We start from the raw sequence: 25,570 nt of genomic DNA, 5'->3' as shown, positions 1-25,570 counted from the left end.
GAAAAAAAAGTGGAAATTAATATTATCAATTGACTATATGAAATGACAGAGAAAAATTGAGGAGGGACACACTGCCCTTTAAGGATGATTTAATAGGAGATAAATAAACAAAAGAGCTGCAATTGTAACACAGTCCAGGCTACTGCTAAGAGCTAATCATCTGGGTCCTAGGAGGTGGGTTGAGATGCCTGCCCACATTTTAGGGGTGTGACCTTGATGTGATTGTAGGCAGATCACATCAACTCTCTGGGCCTCAGTTTCCTCATTGGTAAGATTATAAATTTGAACTAGATGAATTCTAGAATTGCTTTCAAATCTCTTTGGAATAAGATGCTTTTATTTTTGCTTTGAATTCTGTCAGGGAAAGTTTCTATTTCAAAAATAATATAGGTCACCTTTATTCTTCTTTTTTTTTTTTTTTTCCTGGTACCAGCTGAGCTGGTCTTCTTTACATCAGAAACCCTGCAAGAAAGAATCCTAGACTCTGAGTTCAAAGGGAGTTTAGGTCATGTACCCCATTTCACCCAATGCAGCCACGCAAACATTGCAGTCTCAATATCTAATGGAGACTTGATAGGCTCTTAATTAGCTCTCCTAGAAAATGTTTAGCAATCATTTAGGAGAAATAAATTTATTTTGTTGAACATGTCAAGGTCTTAGAAATGCCTTGCAAATAGTGATTTGTATTTAATGTCCACCTATTGGTACCAGTCCATTAGTGAACACTAAATATGCTTCATTTCCACCTTATTAAATATCCTTCATTTTTTTAGTCATTCCTCATATAGCATGGTCTCAAGATCCCTCAGGTTTATGTCAAAATTGCTATAAAAATGTTCTGTTCTTGAAACTGATTTCTAATTAATTAGATGGTCTATGGTTGAGTGCTTATGCCAGAATTCAAGTCAATGGAGAGCCTAAGAAATTCATTCACATTCTAAGTCCAGGGCATGCTGTCATCAGTTATGGTGCAGGAGGTCATCATCTGCTAAAGAAACCATGACGAGGTTTTGGGGATTATAAAGCATGTAACTCTGGAGTTTGTTAAAGAAAGAAAAAATGACCTCATTATAACTGAATATATAGTACACTAAAATTCTGCAAGAAATGACATCCTTTGCAGTTAAAATAAGGGATAATTAGTGGAAAAAAAGGTTTTCCTAATTTGTACTTTAAAAAGTTGTCATAGATGCAGTATTGATGAGATACTTGCCTTATATCTGCAAGGCATAAATAAATATAAACATACATTCATTTAGACATCCTCTTGACATAAAGGGGACAAAGCTAGTAGTTTATAAAACATCAAAGAGTTCCTCACAAATATTTCCAACCAAAAAGGCAAGTTCCAAAATAATTAATGAAGAAGGATCTTTCTATTCTTCTTCAGAGGATCTTTACATCTGTAGGATCACCCCTGACAAGACACTAAATCTCTTTGATATCATCAAGCCCATTTTATAGTAATTTTTTTCATCTTCTGAAGGGTGTTTTATTTCACACACAAAACAAAAGTCCTGTACTGTGCCATAGGCTTTTCCATTAGTCATTTTTGAACTGCCATTTTTTTTAAATGTGTAAGTTCTCTGTGATTCTCCCTTGCCTATGGAATACCCACTTCTTATCCTAACCTTAAGGTGCTACACATTTTCAGTCTACCCTATTTCTTCCCCTTCTACCTCCCAAAGTGACTGAGGGTCTCATCCCATAACAGCATCAGTTTAAAACCCAAAATTCCATCATCTAACTTACATAATAAGGTACCAGTGAGTAATTCATTATGATGAAAGTTATGGCAACAATTCCTCTCCATCTCTGGACTTTTGAAATGAATGAAACAAGTAATCTGCCCCCAACACTCCTAAAGTACAATCAGCATTCAGGAATATAACAATTATAGGCATTACTGTTAAAAACAAAAAACAAGACAAAACAAAATGTTTCTATCTGTAGAGCACAGGCACTAGTCTAATGTAATTTTGAATCCACCTGGGCAAAGTCTAGCTAGACTTCCTTGGTTAGGCTTCATGGCCTAGGAATAATCCTCTGTGGCTCTCAGTTCTGCCTTCTGGGCACTTGGTAATAACCTTGGGTTCTTGGTTCTGCCCTCTGAGTCATCCTTTTTTTTTCATGAATAATAGCAAGTGTTTGCAGCTGAGAATTTCTATCAGCCTGCCAGTAGAAACTGGGGGGTTCAAGAGTCTCTTTTAATTTCACACTCTTCTGGTTTTTTGTAGTCCAAGCTGGAAGTGTTTCTGCTGACAGAATTTCTCAAGAATCTTGTGGGTACGTATGTGTCCTATGTAGATTTCACAGGGATTCATTTCGTTAGACAAAAACCAAATGCACAGATTTTTAAGACAATACCTTCTCTACCCTGGCCTCCTGAAGTGGCTTAACGACACTCAAGCTTCCTAGGGGCTTTCTGGTTTGAATGAGAGGATCTGTAAGGCATGTCCTTAAGTTCTTGTGAGTGATTCTTGTGATCTTTCTGAGCTTCAGCAAAGGACTGGAGAGTCACATACTTAGCCTTTTCTCCAGAGTTTGATTTTTAGGCAGTGAATCTTTTAGCGAAATAGTTCTTCCCTCAATCTGTCTCCTCTCCCATTTTATTATAAGTAGCAAGAAGAAACGAGGCTGAGCCTTCACATCTTTGCTTGGAAATCTCCTTAGCTATACATGCAGGTTCATCACTTACAAGTTCCGCCTTCCACATCACTGTAGGACACAACTGCTACTACTACCTAACAAGGGTCCATCCCTTTTGCTCTAATTTCCAAAATGCATTCCTCACTTCCTTCTGAGGCTGCAACAGCAGCATTTTCAATGTCCATGTTTTTCCCCTAACATTCTGTTCAAGGTAAGTTAGGTTTTCTCTTGTATGATCTTCAACATTCTTCTCAAACTTCTTCCAGCTTCTGCTCAGTGCTCAGTTCCAAAACTTTTCCACATTTTTAGGTATTTGTTATAGTAGTACCTCCCTTCCAGGAATGAAAATTTGTATTAATTTGCTTTGGTGATGGAACAAATCACCACAATTTAGCAGCTTAAAACAATACTCATTTGCTAATTCACAATTATGAAGGTCTGGATGTGGTATGGCTGGGTTCTCTATTTAGAGTATCATAAAGCCAAACCTGAAGTTTTGACTGGGGTTGCAGTTCTTATCTGTGGCTTGAGGTTCTCTTCCAAGTGATCACTGGAAGAACTCAGTTCTTATCTATTGTAGGCCTGGGATCCCCCTCTCCTTGCTGGTGGTCAGAGGGGGCCACTCTCAGCTCCTTGAGGTCACTCCTCTCCATAGACAGTTCACAACATGGATATCTCCTTTCCTCCAGGTCAGCATGAACACATGCCTCTTAACAACTTCTGCTACCAGCCAGAGAAAACAGTGTACTTTTAAATGGATTATGTAATTATGTAAAGCCACCTGGATGATCTCCCTTTCTTAAAGTCAACTGTGCTATATGACATAACCTAATCACTGGTATAAAACATGTTATCTTCATTATAGAAATATAATGTAAAATCTCTGGGATTATACAGGACATGCACACCGGAAGGGTGAGAAATCGTGCAGTTCTGCCTACCATTATGGTAATACTTAAATAACCTTAACAATATCATCTAGCCCAAGGTCTCTCTCTAAAAGCCTAACATAAACCAGCTTTAATTATTCTTTTTTCTATCCAAATATAATATCAAGGAGACAATAATAGTTACAATGTTCCCAGAATTATTTTATTTTGAACTTTATTATTTTAAACAATACTTGAGATATCCCAGGGAGCTCTATAAGATTATAAGGCCAAATTTACTAAATATAATACAAGAAAACCTAAATTTTATATATAAACCTTTTATTTAGAAAAAAATATTTTAGCACAGATAAATCAATTTGCACTCAAAGATCAATCATCTTTTCCTGTAAAAATTGAGCTTACAAAAATCTTTATGGAAAAAAAATTATGGATGTTCTCATACTATGCATACTTGTATATTAATCAATATAAATATAACTATTGAGTGCCAAATGGGAAAAATATACATTGTGTATATAGATGCAACTGAGAAAGACTTGGAAGCCCTTGTGTAGTAGTTCTCAGTCTTGGCTGCCAAAATGCACCCAGGGAAATTGAAGAATATAAACTCCTGGGTCCTATCCCTAAAGATTCTAATTCAATTGCAGGTCATGGCCATAATAAATTTTATAAATGGCCCTAACTGGGGTCCTCGGGGTTTTGACATCTAAAGTGAGAAAAAGATACTTAAAAAATCAGCTGCTTTCACCAAGGATATAATGTTAACTTTAAAAAAAATGAAGTTTAATATAGAGAAAAGTACAAAGTCACAAATATATAGCTCAGTGAATGACCACAAAGGAGCACACCTGTATAATGCCCACTCATGTTAAGAAATTTAAAAGTAACACAGAATTGGAGGCCCCCTCGTGACATTTCTAAAGTATTAGACACTTTCTTCCCAAGGGTAACTTTTTTTTTTTTTTGTATTTTAATACCAAAGATTTATTTTGCCTATTTTGAATTTCATACATACAAAATAATAGAATATTTTTAAGAATTTGTATTTTTTCACTCAATATTGTTTTTGAGGTTCATCCATACTATTATATATAGCAGAGATTTCATTTTTCTCCCACACTCTATATTTCCTGAATTGTACAAATATATTCCAATTTGTTTATTCCTTGATTTGGGTTATTTTCCAGTTTGGGCATTTATAAATAATGCTGCTATAAATATTCTTGACTTATCCATACATGTCTTTTGGTGCACATATGTACACATTCCTGGGTCTGGGATTTCTGGGCCATTAAATATGCAGATGTTCACTTTAATAGTTATTTATATGTAGTTTTCTTAGTGTAATTGTACCAATTTATATTTCTATGAGCAGCATGTGATAATTCTCATTGTTCCACATTTACCAACACTATAGTCAACTTTTTAAGTTTTTAGCTATTATGGTAGCTATGTAGTGATGCAATGAAGCATCATTTCCCTAATGATGGCAATTTGAATATCCTCCCATGTTAAGTGCCTGTTCAGGTCTTTTGCCCTCTTTTCTACTGATTGCCTGAATTTTTCTTATTGATTTGCAGAAATTCTTTACATAATCTAGCCACAAGTACCTATTTGGACATATGTTTTGCAATATAGATTGTTTTGCCCTCTTTTAAGGGTTTCTTTCATTTAAGAGAAATTTTAATTTTGGTGTAGTCACATATGTTCTCCTGGATATTTACCTATAGATATGTTATATCCTATATACTTTATTTGTTTGCCTTTCACTTTTAGCTTTATTAAACATTATTTTTATATGTAGATCATGAAATATCCTGCCATTGTTTTTCTGTATGGACATTCAATTAACCCAGCACCACTGGCTAGAAACATTAGATGATATTTTCTAAAGATCATTTCACGTTCTAAATAGTGTTATCTTATAATAGTAGATTTGCTTCTGTCACATCCTAGGTTAAGGGCATGTAACCTTAAAGGAAAAAGGCATTGAGATTTGAAGCCCTAGGAGAGCTAGTATATTTCAGATTGACTATTATTCCTGAAGCATATATGTTTGCTTTTCCAATTTGGAACCGTCACTCTTGGTGGGCTTTGACCTCTAATTTTTATTCCCCCAGCCTGTGAGTCTGCCAAAAGTTTCTGCCCACTTTCTTAGCTTCTCAGCTACTACTTTACAATTAGCAAATGCTTTGAAGGAAACAATTGCTGTCAGGGTCAGGTCTACATTTCTGCGTTTTCTTCATCTTTGGGATCTTAGGCTGGTGGGCCTTGTTAGCTTATAAGTAATACTTCTACACAGACCTTGTTTGATTATAAGGAGAGTTGGCTTAAAGTAGTCTACATTGTCCGAAACAAAACTTTTAAAATGTAATTTAAAGCTTCTAATGGCTATCTAACTTTCTAAAAGAAATAGGAAACCAGTAAATTTCTGTTTACTTGACTCCTTTTGATATGGATGAAATACCTATTTAATTTAATTCATTGTAAGTACTGAGTGACTTTTAAATTCTATTTTTAAAAGGCTATGTAGAATCAGCTCGTGACAGGTCAGTGGAGAAATACATTTTTAGCCAGAGAACCAGGTCTTTTAGGCACTTTCAAATAATAACCCAGAGATAGACACTGACTTTGTCTCTGAAAAGTCTCTCTTGCTAATGGGGGTGGTAGAAATTACCTGTGTTTGTAATAGTGGTATCTGGAAACTAATGACAACACCTGTTTCTGGAGTATAATTTGTACAATGACAACTATGGTTCAGAATCTGATTTGGCGAAAAGAAAAATACTGTGATATCCTTACACATTTTTGTTTTCCCCCATTTATTGCTTTGTCTCATGTCTTTGATATTGATTAAAAGAAACAGGTTGTTTTGGGGGCCATAGCTATATGGTTAAGTGGAAACAACAGGTCAGTGATGCTAGCTAGCTTACTCAGGCCAAAACAAAGATCAATTTGGTCTGTATTACTCTCTGTTCTCTCTCTCCATCTTTCTATTCACATTTGAGCCTTAAGTATGTTTAACCACATGATATGATGATGGTTAGGGCACTAAAATGGGTCTTTACTTATTGGCACTTTTTATCCCTTGTTTCACTCTAGATAACAATAATTATGCTGAAAATAGTGGGGGAGAAAAGGACATTCTGAATCCATACATTTCTCTCAGGGATTTTCATATATGGTATTTTCAAAGATTACAGAAAATAATTTGGTACTTTTCCTTCTTTTATGATCATTAGTGGGACTAAATAACTTAAGAGTATACAATCTACAAAACTTAAAATGTTTCTAAAATTGTGGTCCATAGCTGACCTGAAGAGGGTCCGAGGGTCTGTAGAATGTATGTTCAAAATTTAGATTTATAGGTTTGCCCCGGATCCAAGTCCAAATCTCTAGAGAAGGGCCTAGTAATTGGCATCCAACAAGTTTTCTATGCAAACACAATTCTTATACACATTAATTAATGTTTACAGTGAGAAGATCTGTCACATACATACCTCACAAAGCCTTCTACAATAGGTATGATTATCTCCAATTTCCCAAAGAGGAAAGTAAGACACAGAGAAGTAAACCACTGGAACAAATTCACATGAAAATTGAGTTGGCATGCCACCCCCTTCTCTTGACACCAAGTTGAATGCTTGTCTCACTGCATCAAACTTTACACTCTCGAAAGAATCTCTATCTCAGAAAAGAGATCTTTTTTCCCCACATATAGCTTCCTAAGCTGCACAAACCCAAACAGCCTAATATTTGCTCTGTGATAGTAATTATTGAAATAGTGTATTGTTAACAACTTTCAATACATACCCTGGGCTTTTATTTTCAGAGTGCTTAATTTTGTCAATGCACTTTAGTGCTCACTTGAATGTTCTGAGTATAAAAGCTCTGCCCTGGAGAGAGCATGTTTAACACCCATGAGTGATAGTACAACATGAGGTTACCAGGATCAGGGATGTTGCCACTGTTAGAGCAGATTTAGATGACTTCTAACAGCCTTTGATGAATGACTCAGCCTCAACTCCACAGAGGTGAAGCTCATCAAATCCACTTACAATTACCTTCTATAATGGACAAGAAAAAGTGACATTTTTCCTATCTGAGATCTTAAGTATTTTGTTGGCCATCAAATAAGTTACTGATAAAGACTTATCTTCTACAATTTATTGGACTAACTGGAATTGGGGATATTTTTTGTTTGTTTTTCTCCCAAGCAAATACATGAAGAAAATAAGCATGGCCACTATTGACATCTACTGATATTGAACACTTACTATATGCTACAAAACTCAGCCTAGAGCTTCATATCAACTGCCTAACTTTGCTTATCACAACAAACTTATTCTTTGATTTCATAAGAGAAAACTAAAGACTAGAGAAGTTAAGGAACTTGCCCATGGCCACCTTGGCTAGTAAATCCTTGTCTATCTAAATCTTAACCACTGTATTACATTTTCTTTCCTGATGTATTGAAGATCTATTTTGATGAGATATAAATATGTCATAATTTAAAACAAGTAAAGAGAAAGACCATAGAAACATCTTTTATTTTTTCCCATTGAGTTAGAGTTTTTCCAGTAGCTTAGTAACAAATGAATATTCTCATTCAACCCACAAGGAAGATGGGGGAAGAGAAGTTATTAGTAATTCTGCCCCTTTTGCACTCCTGAAAATCAAAGTGGTTTGAAATTGGATTAACTGGTCACTCAGACTAAAGAAATATACTGAGCAGTAATGGGCTTGTATATCTATCAAGCCAACTGGCCACCAGAACAAGCAGAGTTTTAATATGGTAGAAAAGGCAAAGGAACTTAGAGATTAAAGAGGAAGGACAAAGACACAAGTCCAAAGAAAAAAGCACAGTTTTGAGAGTGTGTGCCACTAAACTCAGAACAAAAAGGAATGCGGGGAAACTGAGTCCTGCATAGCTGAATCTAACCCTCAGATACGCAGAGCACAAAGGAAAAGGGAATGAAATGAATGTAGTTCAGATAACAATATCAATAAAAGTATTTTCTTAGGAGTTTCCCAAATCTGTATTAGTAGGCAGAACCATATCTTCAGAGGGAATTAGTTATAATTTAGGAGCTACATCTCCTGGATGGCTCTGATTCAAACATGCAGAACAACTTTGCAACCCTGCCGGGCAGCAGAACATTTTATTCTTTCATAGTATTATTCTCTGAATTATAAAAAAAACTGTCTATTTGATAATGTTATTTATATCCACACTTTTTCCTCAGTTCACAATGACCACTGTATCACTTAGTCTCAGTTAATAGTTTTATATAATTACATTCATTCATATTCTTTTTTTCAGATAAGAAATTAAATCAGCTTATATTCTTATCATTACAAATCCATAAATAGTTGAGCAAACTGAAGAATAAAATGTCTTAAAATAAATATGGATAAAATATTAACTATTGGCACTCTACTATTACTATTGGGGATTGTGCTCTCAGGATATAGCATTACCAAAGACTACCAATGTATCAGTTAGCTATGCTAAACACTCCAGAATTTAGCAGTGTTCACTTGTGCAACTACATTCAGCTGATGGGTTTGTTGGGGACTAGGCTCAGTAGGGATGGCTGGGAAAGCTGGGCCTCTCTTTGCTTGTAGTGATTCATCAAGGGAGACTAGGTTGGGCTTCTTCTTTTCTAAGTTTTTATTCAAATTCCAGTTAGTTAATGCACAGTGTAATATTAGTTTCAGGTGTTCAATACAGTGATTCAACACTTCATACAACACCCAGCGCTCATCACAACAAGTGCACTCCTTAATCCCCATCACTTTTTTAACCCATCCCCCCACCCACCTCTCCTCTGATAACCATCAGTTTGTTCTTTATAGTAAAGAGTCTGGTTATTGGTTTGCCTCTTTCTCTCTCTCCTGGCCGGGCTTCTTAAAATGCAGCTTCAGGCAGCATTACCGGGGTATAATCCTCAGTGCCTATTCAACATCTACTGCATCCAGTTTGTCCTACTGGACAAAGCAAATGATGAGGCCAAGACCTGTGTCAGTAGGGAAGGGGACTACACAAGGGCAGAGGTATGAATAGCAGATATAATTCATTGGAGGCCTTTAACATAACAATCTACCATGATCAACTCTCCTCTCTGACTTCATATGACAGTTTTAAGCTAGCGTTTCCACCTCAAACTCCAGAGTAAGTCATGCTTAAAGACTGACTACTGTCCAAATAGAAAAGATAAAAGTCCCATGGCTGAGGCAAAAGTTACTTCATTTGTCAAAGTTTCATCTGATTATTCTTGCCTCTATTCCATTCCTCTGTTCCTTTATCCACTTCCCTCCCACCGACTTATCTCTTGCTATAAACATCCTTTTCCCTGTCTTCGCTTTTAGTACTTGTACCAGATCAGCCAAAGAGGCAGAACCAGTAGGAGATACATATATTAAAAGATTTACTGCAAGACTCACGCTGATTGTGGGGGCTGGCTAGAAAAGTCAAATTCGTAGAACAGGCCACCAAGAAAGGCAAGCTGGCTCTCTGGGACAAGAGATGAAGCTACAGTCCACAGATGGATTTACTTCTTTAGGGAAATTTCAGCTCTTATTGAATCAAGCCCACCCAAATTTCTAGGATAATCTGCTTTACATCAAATCAACTAATTAAAGACTTTAATCACATCTACAAAATTCCTTCATAGCAGCATCCAGATTTGTGTTTGACGGACTCACTAGGGACTGCAGTCTAGTCAAGTTGACACATCCAAAGACCATCACAACAGTTTTCAATACTTGCTTTACAACAGCAAATTTGAAACTTTGTAGGCCTTAGCCACCACTGTTTTTTTTTTTTCCTGAAAATGTATGTTTTCTATAAATTCTACCCTGGCTGCCAGTGACTCACAATATCTACCTAATCTTATATTCCTGCAACATTTTATTCTCACAGACTTGGGGGCAGAAGTTGGTCATGTAAGTTTCTAATTTTGGGGTTACTTTACTGTTGCTTTTTTCTTTTCCAGTTTTCCGACAACTATAAGTGATTACAACTGTGTAACTGATTCCCTACATAAAACACCCTCTGTTTAAATACCTGATATGTTTGGTGCTTTTGTGACAGGACCATGACTAAGACAGTGCATAAAGTATAGTATAACATCTAATTCATTATAGCAACTCAATACATAGTAGTTATATATATATATATGTATGAATATTATGTATATATATGTAGTTTATATGTATGTGTGTGTATACTATATATATATATATATATATATATATATATATATATATATATATATATATATATAGTTTGAGTGTGGCCTTGGAAATGCATATGTACATGTTTTCATTTTTTTCCTTCCATAGCTATCTTTCTACTGATGCATCAATCCATCTGCCCTTCATTCTATTTTTCCCACAGAACCCAATCTACTACAGTCTGCCATCTCTGTTAACAACTACTCCATTTTTCTAGTTACTTAGGTCCAAATCCTGGGGTTAATCTTGACTCCTCTTTTCTTCCAACACCATACCCAATATGGCAGTAAATTCCATTGCTCTCCTTTCAAAATATCTGCACTTCTCAACACCTGTCCTGCCACAACCTTGTTCTCTGCCAACTTCATTTTAATTCTTGAGAGGACATTACTTGCAAAGGTCATGGTACTCTTTTGGAAATCAGTAAAAAATAATATAAAACCTACATGAAAATGTGGCCTTTTTCCTGTGCCTTCTGGCATTTGCTTTTTCCTCTGCCTAGAATGTTCTCTCCTAGAACTCACCTTGCTTATTCTCACAATTCCTTGAGTTCATTACTCAAAAGTCCACTTTTGCAGTTTAGCCTTCCTTAGGCTCCACATCTTGTATTTGAACTACCACTTATTTCCTGCTTTATTTTTTTTTTCCTTTAGCATTTTTCTTGTTTATTATCTCTATTCCCCTCAAATAGCAAGTCAGCTTCATGAGCTCATAATTCTTGATGACTTCATTCCTTGCTATATTCCCCAGTCCTAGAAAAGTGCCTGGTATGGAAAAGATACTCAAAAATTACTTGTTAAATGAATGAATGGATGTTATTTAATTGATACAATGACTCTGGATGACACTATTGTTAAGGAAAATTTAAAAAAAAAAAAAAACAGAAGAATATCTTAGACAATATATGCCAAAGTAGACATGAAAAAGTATTAGGTTATTTTTCAGCTTTATGAAGATTTTAGGTTTCCTCTTATTGCAAATAACTACCCTAAAATATTGTAGAGCATCAGAAGGAAAAATGACGTAAAATGTAGAACCAGAAAATGAAATAATATTTTTTTAATGGTGGATAATAAGTTTCATAGGGACATGAAATTGAAAAACACGCTTCAGTATTTAACAGGGAGGGAAGTAATCTTCAGTATTGATGCAGTACTTAAGATCCTCTCTCTTCATAGAGTTCAGAAAGACTTGAAAGATCTAAGGCTAAAAAACAAATTAGGATTTTGCATGAAATTTGAGGGTGCTTTAAAATTCCTGAAATCCAACCAGGGACTACCCTTTGCACCACAAGTTAAAATTTGAGGAATGGAAAAAAAAATGCAAAACCTTACATCTTTTCTTATCTAATTATGAAAACAAGTCCTAAAGCCATGAAAAGTTAAATTGCAAGGGGGAAACAAATACATGGACTAATAAATGAATAATTGCATGTGTGTGTGTGTGTGTGTATGTACAAAATTTCTAGAAGGGAATATACAGTTAATAGCTAAATGAGAGGAACTATTTTAAGTGCTAGCAAGTTAGGTAACAAATACACAAAGAAGCAAAGTTATGTGTCAGTTAGTTGACCTATAAAATAACTTAATCCAACATATCAACATTAAGCTTTAAAAAGAAAATATACCCCAAACAGTACTTGAAATCCATTCAAATTTCCTAGATATGATAATTCTACTCTATTGTCATTGCTGATATTGCTATCTGTAGAATATATAGGAATGACATAATAATAAATGAGCTCATCAGTCAATCCAGTATTTGGTTTTGAAGTAGTATGACATAGTGGAAAGAATTTGAAGTAAAAAAAAAAAAAATCTAAGTTTAAAATACTTTCTATCATTTGTTAAATGTTTTCTTGAAAAAATCTTGGCCTTTCTGAGCCTCATATCCTTCCCTATAAAATGGGGATATTCTAGCTCTTTATTGCTATGTAACAAATTACTTTAAACTCAGTGGCTTAAGACAAAAACCATTAGCTATTCTATTATATCTTAGCTTTTATGTGTCATTAATTTGGACAGGGCTCAGCTGGACAATTTCTCTGTTGACTCCCTCAGTGTTGACTGAGATCACCCACTGATATCAATTTGGGAATTGGTTTTGACTGGAGGGTCTTAGATGGCATCATTCCCTTGTCTGGTACCAGGTGTTGGGAATTTTTGGACTCAGCTGGTATTAGTTGATTGGAGCACCTACATGGTAGCCTCTCTGGCATGATACCCTCAGAGTAGTTGGACTAGAGTGAAAATTTTCTAAGAGAAAGGAAATGGAAGCTGTTAGTGTTTTAATGACTCAGCCTAGAAACTGGTACATCATCGCTTCTGTGTGTTGTTCCATTATAGCAATGACAGAGATGACCTATATTCAAGGTGAGGACACACAAGCTCCATCTCTTGATGAAAGGAATGTCAAAGGTTTATGGTCATCTTTTATATGCTTCAGGGATTAATATTTCCTACCTCATTAAGATTATTATGAGTTAAATAAAATTTAATATATATGAATCAAGTTTATTGAAATACTAGAAAAGGTTAGAAACCAAGCATACTGCATGATTATCTCCCAACAATTGCTCCTACAAACTGCCATCTTTTCTCGGGTCCATTTATCTTGAATTCTGCAAAAAAGATCCAGCAGATAGCATAGAACAGTCACTCTTAGGTATTCCAAGAATACCTTCTTTTCCCAGGTTTTAATAACAGATCAGTCCATAGGTACTTGAACCATTGAATTTTCATTCAATTAAAATCTTTTCTTTTCCCTTATCTTCTAGTTGGGATGAAGGGAAGGCTTCCATTCTTGTTTTTAGTTGATCTTTTCTAATACCCGATAGTTGTTTTGGGACACAATAGAAGATAGGAGAGGTATGAGGCAAAGGAGGTCTTATTGTACTTGTAATTACTTTTAGTGATACTTACCAGATGTAGTAAATATTCAGTCATTTCCTTTGTCACTTCTGTGGATCTCTGACTTCAGTTTCTTGATGCATGTGATAATTTCCACTTGGCCACATCCATCTCCATTTAGCTTTTTCTTCTAACACCTCTGGCTTCTTTATGCTGAAGTGTCCTTTGTCTTTGAACAAAGGAGATTGGCCTAGAGTCATTTTCAGAACAACTTACAGCTATCTCCTTTCTGGTACATGGAGATCACATAGGCATCCTTACCCTGGTGAACTCTGGAGGTATAGTTTATTTTCAGTGAAGACTTTATAATTCTTCTCCTATGGGGTACTTCAGCTAGTCAAATTTGCTAACCTTTAGACTTTTTAGGCATGAGTCAGGTACCAACAACTGCATCCTTCAAATTCTACAACATGCATTCAGATTCTCCAAACTCTTATAATATCTCTTCCTCTTATGTGAGAGCAAAGTAATCTCCTCCAATCCTCCGTTTTTCACAGTGATTGACATGGAACAGTGGAATACAGGACATTTTGACAAGTTCTTCAAAGCAATCCTAAGGTCTGCTTTCTCTAACTCCTCACATCTCTTTTTTATCCTTGACTTGAGTAAGGTGCTAAAAATTTCAATGCCATTTTATAATTTCTTAAAGCATGCTCTGCCTATGTGATCTGATATTTTGACTTTTTGAAAACATGGCACCACAAATTTGATACCCAGTAAAAGGAGGGTTTATGTTATTTCCTTTTAAATGTGAGAAGGTTTGATTAGTAAAATATGGTGGAAGTAACATCATGTGACTTTTGATGTTGGGTCATAAAAGATGGTGTAACTTCAGCCTTGTTTGCTGAAACACTTGCACTGGAATTCCTGAGCCTCCACGTAAGTAGTCCAGATACCTTGAGGCAGTCATACTGTGAGGAAGCCAAAGTCACCTAGAGAGGGTACATGTAGTAATTCCAGTCTGCAATTCTAGTTTTTGAGTCCTCTCAGCTCAAGTGCCAGAAATACGTGTAAGTGAGCCTTTAGATGATTTTGGTTCCTAGTTTTTGAGTCACCCCTAGCCTTGGAATCAGCTGAGATGCCATACACTATATATAAATTCTTGACCCACAGAACATGTGAGCATAAGAAAATGGTGTCTTATGCTTCTGAATTTTGGATTATTTTGTCAAAACTGTAATAACTGAAACAAGTTCTTGACTTATGTGTGTGTATGTGTTTTCCCCAGGATTGGGATCTTAATCAAACCTGAGGAAGAAAGAGTTAATGTTTACATAAAGCATTTGGAATGCAACATGTATTTAATAAAAGATAGTTGTTATTCTTCTTAAATAACGCAAGAAACAAAAGCTCTACAAGACTCCTTTACTCTCAGTATGACAGGATCCAAAAGTCTTTAAAATCATTTTTCTAACACATGCCGGTAGGAATAAAAAGGGGCTACCCAGCCAGTCTGTATTATTCCATGCTTTGCCAAAGCATTGCTTGTTGGCATGTCAGGATACTGCACCATTCATAGGATATGTAATCTGATCCATGACTAAGGATTATATGTATTTCTCCTATATACAGCCTGTCAAATGCAGATGATGATATCTGGGAGAAAGCTGCAGAGCTCCATCCAAAATAAATATTTGAAAATCTCATTAAATCAGAAATCAAAGTGCCAAAAGTAAAGAAAATGCTTAAACAGTATTTGCTCCCACACATCACTTCTCCTAATTCACACTGAATCTGAAGAATCATGAAATCATGGGGAGCTCTGTGGAACCAGTATGGTATGAGTTGGTCAAGTCTTCAGACTTGGTGGCAGAAACTCACACACACCAAAAGGACTCAACTCATTTGTTTAAGAAATGCATCTTGCTTTGACAGTGATTTTGCTCCTGACAAGTTGTAAGCAAATGGACATTTTTCAAATATTGAATACACTAGAAGAGCACAATAGTTCAAGAAATATTTTTTGCTTTAATCAAATGAAGGTTTTTGACAGTTTGGTAAAGGCCATATTTTTATGTATTGGAGTCCAAATTCCTCAATCCTGTTTACTATATTTAAGTGGATATCCACAGAGTTGTTTTCTTAGCCCTCACCTTACCCTGAAAGAGCTTCTTCTATAGCCTTTGTGGTGATATGCTGGTCCTATATCAATCAAGCTTAAATTATCTCCATTCAATAGACCAGCCAGGGAAAACATTCTTATTATCTTATCTTGGGCCAACTACCTATTTCTGCAACAATTAAGTACAAAATGAATACTGGGGCCTACCATGCCAACTGTATAAGAACTTTTTTCACTATAATGACAGAAACTGAGCAAGCAACTTGAGTATCTACTGTGTGAAGCAGAGAGAGCAAAATTATAGCCTATTAAGTAGAGAAGGTGTCAGCAGTGAGCATGGAGTATGAATAAAGCCAACACAGAGAAGAGCAAAGATGAATGGTAAAGAGGAATCCTAATATCATTTAAGTTCTGAACTCCCTCCTTTCTTGAGGCCAAAGAGATCCTTGATCCTTGGTTCATAGGATATCACATTAGGTGTATAATACATCCCTCCTTTACTTTTTTAAGCTACTTACTTAAGCTAAGAACAATATATTTCTGCATGTTGCTCCAACAAAATCCTAAAACACTACAGCCTCATCTTTTAACATTCTGTTTTCATACTCTGAACGTTAGCCATACAAATGTGTCCTAGATCCCTGAATTTTATAGTCTTTCCTCTTGCTAGTTATTTGTACATATATTCTTTCTGCCTCCTCTCTTCCTACCTCTACTGGACTAACCCGGCCTATTCTTGCATATACTCTAGATCTCAGCTTAAAAATAATTTATTTTGGACCCCCTTCTTCAGGCTTAAATTCTCCTCAATAATCCTATATTACCAGTATACCTCCTACCAAACAAGGTATTTCACTAAATTTGTCTGTCTTCCAACAGACTATTTACTCTTTAAGATACAGGGACCTGGGCCATTCTTGCTCACCTTCTTATCCCTAAGTCCTATAATATTGTCTGTCACATGGAGGTATTCAATAGCAATCCCTCAAATACATATATAGATTTACATAAAGCAAGCAAGACACACACACATTAAAGATATATAAATCTTGGTTATATATTGGCTATAAGTGCAATGTACATAGTAAAAATTATGAATCAAACAAAATGTGTTCTTTTTAATCTGAATACTTTGTGCTTATCTCTTCTTCCAAGTGTGGTTTCCTTATTTTCTTCCAACTGTGATACTTCATTTTTTTTTCTTGGATCTGCCTTTAAGAGTGTCTCATACTCAAGACTCTTTCTTTTCCCTTTTTTTAGCAAAATGTAACAATTTTGTATTCTATTCCTTCATATCCTTCTTTGGGCAGGGCACCCAACGACACATTAGCACATTAGCCATTGTTAACATGCCGATATGCTTTCCTTTTCCAGTACGTGCATAGTAAGAATGACTTCTGAAGAAAATGTCTTAACCAAAAAATACGTCTTGCGTAAAAAAATTCATGCAAAGGCAGCCCAGAAAGAAGGTAATATTTTTAAGTAAGATCCTATATTCCTCAAGTCAAATAAATAGCTGCTTATCCCCCTCTTTCATAAGGTCAATCCTAACTATACATAACTATCAATATATCTCATATATGAAGAGAGAATTAATCAATTATCCTTAGTTTTTTAAGCTCATAAGAATAAGCACCTTGTAGATGATCAAAAAAATATATAACATAAATATATATGATGGCAATAAATAATAGGACTCAAATAATCCTCCCACTGATTCTATTCTATTTAGTGAATTGCCCTTTCTTTCCAATATCCCTTAGTAAATATCTTACTCAAAGAAATATGGGGGATAGGAAAGAGACAGCCAATAAAACTTGCTACATCCCACTGAAGAGATGAACAGTGGCTAACACTCTTTCAGAACGGGTCATATTCTTCAATCTCTTTAGTAAGCTCTTTGAGAATCTTCTTTGGTGAATTTTAAGGTTATCTCTGCTGCACTTTGTTCATATCCTTTTACAGCATTTTACTGTATCACGTTATAATTTATTTCTCTGTTCATGTCCTCTGTGGAATTGTTACGTATTCAAGGACAGGGTCATTGTTGTTTTGATTTTGTATACCCAGCTTGTTACTGTCTACACAGTCACTAAGCATGTGTGGTAAAATAAAGAGAATACATTCTCATATTACTATTTGCACGGATGCTTTAATGACATAAACAAGTCTGATCTCAAATGATCTTTATTACTTCCCCTTAATTGTTTCCTTCTGAAGATGCCATGGAATGTTAACCAGGGTTCTGTTACATTCTATCCAGAAAGGAATTAGCATGCACACCTCACTTGTTAAAAAGCAAAGGCCAGTGGTGAGGCTTTCTCACTTTCTTCCTACCTAGGAATATGTTTACTTCCATAATTTCTATTTACTCTCTTAGGGCTTCCTTGAGATGGCTATTTGGAATTGTACATATATAAAAATTGTTTAATTAAGAAAGATGTCTCTATAAGATTTAAAAGTGTCAGACCGTTATGGCAGTTTGAAATTATGAAATTTTGAATCTTGTTCTCTAACTTAACCTTTATTTACCCACTTGTTTGTACCTTTATTTTGTAATTCTCTATGTTAAATCCCAACAGTTTTTCTATATATTTAATGTGTGGTTGTTTTAAATTTGCAATTAATTTAATTTTATTTTATTTTTTAATTATTTTTTAATGATTTTTTATTATATTATGTTAGTCACCATACAGTACATCCCCGGTTTCCGATATAAAGTTCGATGATTCATTAGTTGCGTATAACACCCAGTGCACCATGCAATACATGCCCTCCTTACTACCCATCACCAGTCTATCCCATTCCCCCACCCCCGTCCCCTCTGAGGCCCTCAGTTTGTTTCTCATAGTCCATAGTCTCTCATGTTTCATTCCCCCTTCTGATTACCCCCCCTTTCTTTATCCCTTTCTTCCCCTACCGATCATCCTATTTCTTATGTTCCATAGATGAGAGAAATCATATGATATTTGTCTTTTAAATTAGCTCTCATAAATTCGTCTGGATTATTATGTTCCACAGGCACATTTGTTCACCCACATTTTTGCTCATTCACTTCTTAAACATTTATTAAATATCTATTTTGCAGCTGGCATTTGGGATAGGTGTTAGGGATATATCCAAGAATAAGACGGCAGTCAAGGAAATTGCAGATTTGAAAAAAAACAAATGTACTTCAGTGTTTATATATTTTAGGAGAGTTTTTTTTGTTTTTTGTCACAAAAACTCAGCTTAAACTAACATAAGCAAAAATGGGAACTAAAGTATGAGTGGTCCATTCTGGATCATGTGCCCATCCTGAAAAGATGTACTGTGTCCAAGTGGCAGCATGTGTGTGAGAGCTTCTGACTGGGTCATGAATCACTCCCTATCAATGAACTGTGGCCATTGGGGCCTGTCAGTGCTGTGTAGAATGCCTATTTCTACAGTAATCATATGAATGGGTAAGGAATAATTACTAGAAATGGGTTGTGTAGACCAAACTATTTTCCTAGCACAGTGTTTCAGTGAAATTTTAGGAAACTGGGGTCACAGTAGATTAAATATTAGGAGATGGAGTCAAAGGAACTTCATCAATATGGTATATCTAGAGCTTAAGGTCTCAAGTGATGAGTGGGTATTTGCTAGTTGGGTCAAGATTGAGAGGAGAAAACTACTCCAGGCAATGTAGCAGCTGGAACAAAGCTTTGAAAGTGAAAGAGCCTGATGAGTTAAGAGCACAGTGTGTAGTCAGAGCATAGTTTATAATCTGTGAAAGGGAGAAGAGTGATTGCAGAGGGGGATTCAAGATGAGACACAGGTTGGAAGGGCAGGGGTAAATTAGCTACTTTCAAAATTTTAAGCAAGCAACTTCTCTTTCTGAAATTAAAAGTTTACATGGAAATCTAATATATACAATAGACAAAACACTGGCTTGTTCTGGTTGAAGGCAGAGAAGTAAGTACAGAAGCAGAACTGGCTCAACTTGCTCTTGCCACCCCTTTATTTTATTTTATTTTATTTTTGTCTAAAAAGTTAGAGTTTTTATTTTTTAAATACTTTTTTTAATAATATTTTTTATTATATTATGTTAGTCACCATACAGTACATCCCTAGTTTTTGATGTAAAGTTCCATGATTCATTACTTGCATATAACACCCAGTGCACCATGCAATACGTGCCCTCCTTAATACCCATCACCGGCCTATCCCATTCCCCCACCCCCTTCCCCTCTGAAGCCCTCAGTTTGTTTCCCAGAGTCCATAGGTTCTAAACCTTGCCACCCCTTTAGATTCCACTATAACACCTTGAGAACTACTGAGGTGGGCAATGTGGTGGTAGGCAAGGGGCCGACAAAATTGTATTTTTGAAAGAGCACTTTTAAACCGTATGGTTAGTATGGCTGAGACTCAAAATGAGGATATTAGTTAGGAGAGAATTTTAAAAGTCCAGTCTTAGTTTTTGAATGAAAAACTAAAACTATTTAAAGCTGGAATAAAGGGAAAGAGCATTATAAAACTCTTCCTTGGAAATAATAATTACCTAGCATTCAAACATCTCAGTTCATAATGATAAAAAAGCAACACGAATGAATCTCAAATACATGCTTAGCAAAAGAAGCTACACACAAAAATGTAAATATTGCAAAATTTCATTTATATGAAATTTTAGAAAAGGCAAAACCAATCTCTAGGAACAGAAAATACATCAGGGATTGCCTAGAACCATGTCTGCTTGTGATTGTGGGGAGGGGGCGAGGAAGGGGATTGACTGCAAAGGGGCACAAAGGAACTTATTGGGCAGGTGTAAACGTTGCATATCTTGATTGTGGGGGTAGTTTCATGAAGATATAAAAATTTTCAAAAATCATCAAATTGTGTACTTCAAATTATACCTCAATAAAGCTGATTTAAGAAAGAAGAAACTCTCAGTTCAGATTTGGGTCTATTACTAAGTAACTGGGTGACGTTAATAAATCCAGTATATCCTCTGAACCTCATTTTCTACAACTGCACGAGAAGAATAATGAATAACACTGTCCAGTCTACCTAACAAGCTTGCTTATAAGCTAAATTCAAATAGATAAAGGAAGCAAAAGAAATTTTTTAAATGTAAAACACTATAGCATAAGTTATGAGATGCTATTATTGGATCAGAAATTTTTTAAATGGGATTATATAGTTCTTATAAAGGGTCTAGAATTAAGTATATTTTAGAGAGCTGGTAAAGTGTTTGCCTACAAAGTCTGTCACAAACTCCTGCTATTGGTTCAAAATTGAATCAAAATTATCTTGACCAATTTTTAAAAGAGCTAAAAAGATTGAGTGGTGAAAAATATAATCCATTTCCCTCAAATGCAGCTATAGAAGTAAATTATGAAAAGGTACAATTCATATATTATTCTTGTTAGAATACCTTTTTTCACCATTATCAAGAAGCATATATAAACCATTTACTATTAGAAAGCCCTGTGTGCTTAAGAAGAAATATGAATTGTTTTAAGTTTAAATTAAATTTCATTTTAAAGTATTCATGATTTAATGTTCAAGCTACCACCGGGAAGCATTCAGGAGCCTAAATCTAGAATAATGAAATCAATGCCAAGTATTTACTGTAATTTTCAACTATCTATAATATGGCATGAATATCCTACCTTGGAATAGCATGGATAATTAGAATTAGATTTCAATATACTTGTACAAGAAAAGGAGTTTGGACATAGCTTTAAAACTTCAGAAGTTCAGGGGTGCCTGGGTGGCTCAGACAGTTAAGCCTCCGACTGTTGGTTTTGGCTCAGGTTATGATCCCATGGTCCTGAGATCCAGCCTTGCATCAGGCTCCACGCTCAGCTCAGAGTCTGCTTCAGATTTTCTCTCCCTCTACCCCTCCTCCTGCTTGCTCTCTCTCCTCTCTCAAATAAATTAATTAAAATCTTTAAAAAAAAAAAACACAAAACTTCAGAAGTTCAGATGAAATGGGTAAATAAATAGAATAGGACTTCTAGGAGTCATTCTTTTATGCTCCTGGAAAAGTAAAAGCTATTGTAAGAAACAAAGACGAACAAACCTTTAATTCTACTTGTGGTCGTATATAATGTCTGGTTTGTTTGTTTCCTATGGAAAGGTGCATTCATTGCAAGCTGGCATTGGTAAATTTTCCATTATCCAGACGGTAACCCTCAGTGTTTACAGTCTCAAAACTTGGTCTTATAAAGAAATTAAGAAGTAATATATTTTGTAGCAATAGATTCCTATAAAGTGATTTCAAGAGTGATGAATTGAGCAAGAATACCCATATCAAAGTTTATTATAAGAAGTAGAACTACTGCAACAAAACAGATAATAGGTGAACATTATCAGTCCATTTCATCCAAAACATAATTAGAATCTCAGTTGGTGGGCATGGGAATCGAATAAGAAGTGTAAGAGTATCAGGCTAAAATAATTTGACATGACTGTGTGATAATGAGAATGGTCTTGTCATTGGGATAGAAACTAGAAATACTACAAGGCCCCTTACTGAGGCCCCCTATATCAGCCAGTGCTTCAATGAGATGGACACTCTTGTTCTTGTGAGTCTTCTTTTGTTATCCTGCTATGGCAGACCAATCCCTCACCACTTCCAATTGATGGACTCTTTCTATATAATTAATATATTCAGTTAGATAACTTAGGTTATGAATATTCTGAATCATGATATATTGGACCTTATAGATACTTTGTGGAGGGCAAACTTATTTCTGTCATCTTTATTTATTTTCTTTAAAATGACAATTATAAGCTTTTTAGGGAAAAAGTTTCGTCATTTTTGTCATCTCATCTCTCAGACTTTAGAACAGAGTTCTAATCACATAACTGACATAGAATATTGAATGATTTATCTGCATGATTTAAAGTGAATTCTTATCCATTTAAACTAGTATACATATGTTTAATAAAGTGAATAATTACAAATAAATATATACATACACAAATGTTTCCTGACTAAACATTTGTTTGCAGTCAATTCTGGTGATACACTAGAAAACTCATTTCAATCTTTCTTTTTCTTAAAAAAATAAAATATTTGTTCCCTATTTGTATCAATCAAGGATCTGTTACGGGTATCATATAAGCAGGAAGTAAATGATATACTAAGAAAATTGTTGGAAGGGGTAGGGGACCAGCTGTAGGCCAAGCATCTAAGATTACTTCTAGAACACCATCATAGTAGCCACTAAGGGAGCTGTTGTCTATCTAATCAGGAAGCCTAGAAGTCAGGGAGCCACTGCTCCAGCTCCTAGCTCCAGAATCAATCCAGCTCTGCTAAGATCTGTAGATCAAAATGCTGCTATACCAGGGGCGCCTGGGTGGCTCAGCTGGTTAAGTGTCTGCCTTCAGTCAGGTCATGGTCCCAGGGTCCTTGGATCTAACCCTGTGTCAGGCTCCCTGCTCAATGGGGAGTCTGCTTCTCCCTCTCCCTCTGCCTCTCCCCCCAGCTTGTGCTCTCTCTCTTGCTCACTCTCTCTCTCTTTCTCAAATAAATAAATCAATCAAATCTTTTTAAAAAATGTTGCTACCAAACTCTCTGCTCTAAGATATGGAATACATAAGACATTACCCCAACTACTAGTTTCAGAAGAACATTATTGCAGCTAAGTTCATGCCAAGAAAGTGAATGTTCTGTGGGTTTCTTGTATTCTCCCTCTAAATGCCTGCAAATGTGAGGAATAGTTACTGAAACCTGTGATAAAGCAAATAAGGAAAATCTAAACTTATCCTTGCTTGCCAGTACAAACAGAAGAATCCCCAGGGAGGGGGACTCTGCATCACTTCTTACTTCCAAATCCCACAAGGGTGTATTGGCTTAGAAGAAGCTAGGTCACATGTGAAACTGAGCTCTCAGGGAATCAGAGAAATCAGGATTGTGAGTAGGGTGGAGCAAAAGAGACATCCAGCGCACAAAGTTAAAAGAGGCATTCATTCACAGGTGCCAATCCTGTACTTGCACAAGACTTAGAGTAAATTCATCCTTAAATTCGGGGGACAGGGCACCTCACTTGCCTCACTCTAGTCCTGGTCATGCTGAGAATTCTTCAGTTTGCTAGCCTCAAATGGAGTAGGTTGGAAGAGAGTGCATAAGCCAATCTGCAGTATTGACCACAGCCAGACACTTGTCTCCTTAATGTCCTTCTTCCCATAGTAAAACTACCAATAAGCCTAAGGCCACACAAAGCCACTATGTGTGCTTTTGTCTACCGCAATACAACTACCCCACATATAAATGAAAATTTAATACCTTTTCTCCATTTTAAATAAAAGACAATTGTTATCAGCTATAAGATACCCAAAAGAAAAACAAATACACTGAGACTATAACATTCAGTAATCTGCTTATTATTTTATCTCTTTGTTCAAGAATGCCAGTAACCATAGAAACATGTTACTAATCAATCTAATTCATGTTATAACTTCTAGTTACTCTATTTATCATAACTAGGAAAGGAATTGTAGTCTACTGTAATTGAGAGAATCACTATCTCGTAAATGAAATGTCAAAAACAAACAAACAAATAAGCAAACAACCATGATTCAGTCTTTGTGCCCAGTAGGAGAAAACATAATCAGAAGAAATTTCTATAGTTTCAAAGATAGATTATGCCAGAATTTGGATACCACTGAAAGTTTCTTGAAGTGTTTTTCCCTTTTGACAGAGAATACTCAGAGAGTTCACCTAGGATAATAAGAAACACTTAGAAAGAGAAGACAGAATCAAGTCTTATTTGCTTCTAAAGTAATATCTCAGTTGATTTATTTGTGAAAGCAGAGATGAATACTCAAAGGGAAGTTTTCCTTAATAAGACATTAACAAGAATAATATGCATATAACATATTACCAATACATTCTTTTTTTAAAGATTTTATTTATTTATTTGAGAGATAGCAAGAGCAAGAGAGATCATAGAGGGAGAGAAAGAGGGAGAAGCAGACTCACCATTGAGCACGAAGCCTGATATTATGACCTGAGCCAAAGGCAGACACTTAACCAACTGAACCACCCAGGTGCCCCAATAACCAATACATTCTCATGGGAAAAGAAAAATAGAAAAAGAAAAGGAAAGAAAAGAAAAGAAAAAAAAAGTGAGGAAGGAATACAGGAAATATCAGGGTGAGGGTGAGAATTACAATTTTAGGTCAGGTATCCTGAGAATGTATTATTGAGAAGGCAGCTTTCTAGTAATAACCCAAAGACTTAAGAAAGAAGGGGTAATCCATGCTGATATCTCAGGAAAAGGGTAGAGAACTCAAGAGAACTAAATTACTGAAGTAGAAGCATGTCTGGAGTGTTGTAGGAGTAAAAAAGATTTGGTGTCCCTGGAATTGTGAGTGTGAGTGAGGTAGTAAATGAGATAACAGGGAGCCAGAGCATGGAAGGCTTTGACCATTTGTAAAAACAAGTTAAAAAAAAAAAAATCCACTCAAGACTTAAATAAATAGATCAAAAAAGAATGGAACTTCCTTAAGCTGGAAGACTGGAACCTACAAAAATATCTAGAGCATGTATCACATTTAAAGATGAAACATCAAAATCATTCTCTTTAACATCAGGGATGAGTCAAGGATGTGCACTCTCACATTCTCACTACTTTTCCTTACACCTTGCACTGGAGGTCCCAGTCAGAACAGTTAAAAGAATAAAACAAACAAACAAAGAATAACAAAAGAAACAAAGGTATAATAATTAAAAAGAAAGAGAACTATCAATATCGCAGATGATGTGATTGCTATTAAAAATCACCAATGAATCCACAGATAAAATATTAGAATTAATAAATGAATTTACAATATACAATATACAA

Source organism: Ursus americanus, chromosome 12 (genome assembly GCF_024610735.1).
Source record: "Ursus americanus isolate L20-20 chromosome 12, mUrsAme1.1.p, whole genome shotgun sequence".
Taxonomy (NCBI): domain Eukaryota; kingdom Metazoa; phylum Chordata; class Mammalia; order Carnivora; family Ursidae; genus Ursus; species Ursus americanus.
The sequence above is the reverse complement of the archived record's forward strand: the minus strand, read 5'-3'. Positions refer to the sequence as shown.